Source organism: Bison bison, unplaced genomic scaffold (genome assembly GCF_000754665.1).
Source record: "Bison bison bison isolate TAMUID 2011002044 unplaced genomic scaffold, Bison_UMD1.0 scf7180017864180, whole genome shotgun sequence".
Classification (NCBI taxonomy): Eukaryota; Metazoa; Chordata; class Mammalia; order Artiodactyla; family Bovidae; genus Bison; species Bison bison.
The window spans coordinates 10,099,165-10,103,041 of NW_011494752.1; the positions used below are offsets into that span (position 1 = coordinate 10,099,165).

Below are 3,877 nucleotides of genomic sequence, written 5' to 3' on the forward strand. Positions count from 1 at the left end.
CAATGAATCAGTTCTTCGCATCAGGTGGCCAAAGTATTGGAGTTTCAGCTTCAGCATCAGTCCTTCCAATGAATATTCAGGACTGATTTCCTTTAGGATTGACTGGTTTGATCTCCTTCCAGTCGAAGGGACTCTCAAGAGTGTTCTCCAACACCACAGTTCAAAAGCATCAATTCTTCGGCGCTCAGCTTTCTTTATAGCCCAACTCTCACATCCATCTATGACTACTGGAAAAACCATAGCTTTAACTAGACGGACCTTTGTCGGCAAAGAAACAGAAAAAGAGGCGGCAAAGCAGCCGCCGCACTGCGCCGGCATCGCCACCAGGGGGCAGCCGCGCACAGGGCGAGGCCTCCAAGCTGGGCCTGTGCTCTTGTTTACTAAGCAGGGACTGGAGAGGTGGTCAATTTGCACGGGGCCTGAGGCCAAACGTGAGCCCGAGTCGTCAGGGGTGAGAGCGCCTCCGCTTGTCTGAACTAAGATTCAGTGACTTATATTATCTACTAGACACTGGGCACTGCCTCTGGCTTCTCCTTCATCCCAATCCTGTAATCACAGCCATCGCATGAGATGGGTGCCCCTGTAATCCGGCTTGACAAATGCGGAAACAAGAAGTCGAGGGGATGGCCGGCCAGGCGAGGTGAAGGCTGGCATCAGGACACAAACCCCGCAGTCACTCTGAGGCTGGGTTCTGCTCTGCCCTCAGGTAATGAATCTTTCTCCAAAGTGAGTCCAGGGTGCTTCTATCCTTTGCAACTAGGAAAGCCTCAAGCAAGCTCACTTGTTTTCCCACTCCAGGCCTCTGCCTGCAGGAACAGCTAAGCAGGACTGGCCTGGTGGAGGAGGGAAGCGGGGAGGCAAGGAAGAAGGCCTCTTTGAAAGCCGTGAGGCCCAGCAGCCCCTCTGTGGGACCAGACCCCACTCCCAAGCCACCGCTGACGGTCCAGAAGGGGGCGCTGGAATCCTGACTTCAGACAAGACTCCTCAGGGGCTCAACCCTGACAAGTCAACTCGGGAGCCCCGGGCAACCCTGAGACATGGGGAGAGGGGGTGAGGAGGCGGGCAGGAGCAGAGGTGGGGGGCAGGTGTCTGTGCTGGTTGGGGTCCCAGGGCCTCTTCCCAGCTTGTGCTGCCGCTGGGCCCCACGAGCCCCCTCAGTATAGGAAGGATAAGCCCTCTTCCTGGCTTGAGGCAGCCTGCATGGGCTTCTGTTACTTGCAAAGAGTCTTAACCCACAGCAGAGGGTTGTGGCAGGCAGGTTGCGGAATCTGCTTTCTAGGCTTTCCTCCCACCTGTGGAAAAGGAAGGAGGGGGAGGGGTGTGGCACAAGTTGGGGTGACCGGGCACCTGCCCAGTGCTGCTGACCGGAGGCCCCAGAAAAGACCCTGCTTGAGGGGTTCACTGACCTGTCAGGGGAGAGGCCCACAGCAGACCTGCAGGCCCCTCCAGACGGGGTCAGGCCCCTTCCGATGCCATCTGCTGTCTTCACCCCCGACCCCAGGGCATAACAAGCAGAGCCTTCCACCACTCTGCACCCAAGGCTTCCTCATTCATTCATCAAACACGGCTGCCCTGCCTACTGTGTGCTGGACGCTGCTCCAGACACTGAGACTGTGCTGGGCTTTCTGTCTACTCCTCCCCCTATCCACTCTCTGTTCTCTGTGCTGGACAGGCTGAGCTCTTACGGACAGACCGCATCACTGGCCCTCTTGCTCCTGACTGCCAGTGTGATCAGCTAATGGGAGGGAGGTCTGAGGGCAGGAGAGAAAGGCCTGGGATTAACTCTTCTTGTTCCTGCCCTGCTTCAGTCAGCCTCCAAGACGGCCCCACAGATGCCGGACTCCTGGGCGTGTATAGCCTCCTTCCACCCACGTCAGGGCTGATGGGACGATCCACTACGGCAGTGACAGCATGTGACATCTGAGGCTGGCTCAGAAGACACTGTGCTTCTCCCTTGCTCTCGGGCATCACCCGCTCTGGGATAAGCCAGCTGCCCTGACATGAGGGAGCTCAAGCAGTGGACGGGCCGCGGGCAGAAAGCTGAGGCCTCCCGCCATTAGCCATGGGGGGCGCGCCATCCTGTCAGTCCCCTTCCAGCCTCCAGACACTTGCAGCCTCGGCCAGTGTCCCGAGTCCCCAGCTAGACCCCGAGCTGCTGCTGTTCCTGAATCCCCCGCCTATAGAGATGGTAAAACGATATAAGTCCGTTGCTTTAAGCCACCACATCTTAGGGTGATTTGTTATGCAGCAACAGAAAACACAATAAAGTATAAAAAAAGAAACAAAGAAAGAAAAAAAGGAAGATACAGGGCGATTTTGGGAGAGGCGTTCTCCTCCCGGCTCCGGCAAACAGCTCTGCCCACAGCCCTTCCTCAGTAACAACTTCCTGCTGCTGGTCTCAGGTGTCTCAGTGGCCGCGGTCCATGGTCCATTCCCTTCTTCCTGCCCACAACCCTGGAAATAATCTCTTATTGTTGCTATTCAGTCGCTAAGTCAAATCTCTCTTTGAGACTCCATGGACTGCAGCATGCCAGGCTTCCCAGTCCTTCACCATCTCCCGGAGCTTGCTCAAACTCGTGTCCATCGAGTCAATGATGCCATCCAACCATCTCATCCTCTAATGCACAGTGGAATGTGTCACCTGCTTGTGCCAGGAGCAGGATGACTGTGAACAGGCGGACGTCCTCTCTTGCCCCTCCGGAGTTTATATTCTAGTGGGCAGAGCAGCCACTAAGCCAACAAACATGTAAGCAGGATAATTTCAGAGGCCAGTGAGCGGAATGAGAAAATAAACGGGGCGTGAGGTAGATGCTGATCAGAGACCTACTGAAGGGAGGCTGGGCTAAGAAGGCCTCTGAGAGGCAATGCTTAGGCTGAGTCTGAAAGGAGGAGAGGAGAGCTGGGGCAGGAGGCAGCAGAGTCCTGAAGGTTGGAGAGAATCTGGATGCCACAGGAAGAGAGGAGCGTGGGGGCTGGAGCAGAGTGGGGAGTGATGGGAGGGGAGATTCAGGTGGGTCTAGAGGAGGGATCCGCGAGTTCCTTAAATCACAGCACCGTACAGAAGGCTTTTCAGGAGGTTCCTGGTGATGCAGTTTACCTCTGCACAGAAGGGCAGAGAGGGCATGGAGCCAGGAGCGGAGCCTAGAGTCAGTAGCGGAGCCCAGAGTCCAGCTGGAGGCTCTTCCAGCAGCCTGAGGAGGAGGGCCTTGGACACGGCCCCGACACATTAGAGAACTAGGACTGCCGGGACGTGCTGACAGGTGGACAACACAGGTGCCCCGTGCAAATCGCCCAGGGTCCATTGTTCCCAACTTTGTGCCCGACCCTTCTCTGCTGTGCCCCTGCCTGGACAACCAGAACCTGCCGGCTTTGCGGCGGCCGCCCCCACACCTGCCCCAACTGACCCCCAGCCCTCCTCGTCTAGCCCTCCACCTAGGAGTCTTGGCACCAGACACTCTGGAAGCCAGAGAAAAGGCCCTAGACAGAGCTCCAGATGGGGGTGCCGCCCTCGAGCAAGGTTCAGCCCCTGGGCACCCAGGCCAGGTGCAGGGTGGACCTGGGAACCACCTCTTGCTCTGATCTTGGTTCTACCCTAAAGTGGGGCCCATCCCAGGACTCCTCCACCCTGCCCTGGCGTCCTGCTTCTTCCTCCTGCTACAAGGAAGCATGTTTTTTAGAAACTGCTGGAAATTGAGGGATGGGAGAGAAGACACCAAAACAGAGAGTAAAGCCTAAGTGGGCAGCTTTCCTGCTGTGGCTGTCCCCTCCCTGCCCAGGTCCCGGCCTGGACTGTGGAGCCAGCGGGAAGGGGAACGGATCTCTCACCCCGAGGGGCTGGGCCGTGCCCACAGAGCCTGGAGAGCTGTGGAGTCAGGCA

General features: G+C 57.3%; 1 protein-coding gene across 1 annotated transcript in view; it reads right to left on the bottom strand.

The window, feature by feature from the left end:
- LRRC75A (leucine rich repeat containing 75A) overlaps window positions 1-3,877 on the bottom strand; it is a 13,626-nt gene that overhangs the window by 7,564 nt on the left and 2,185 nt on the right. The window lies entirely within an intron of this gene.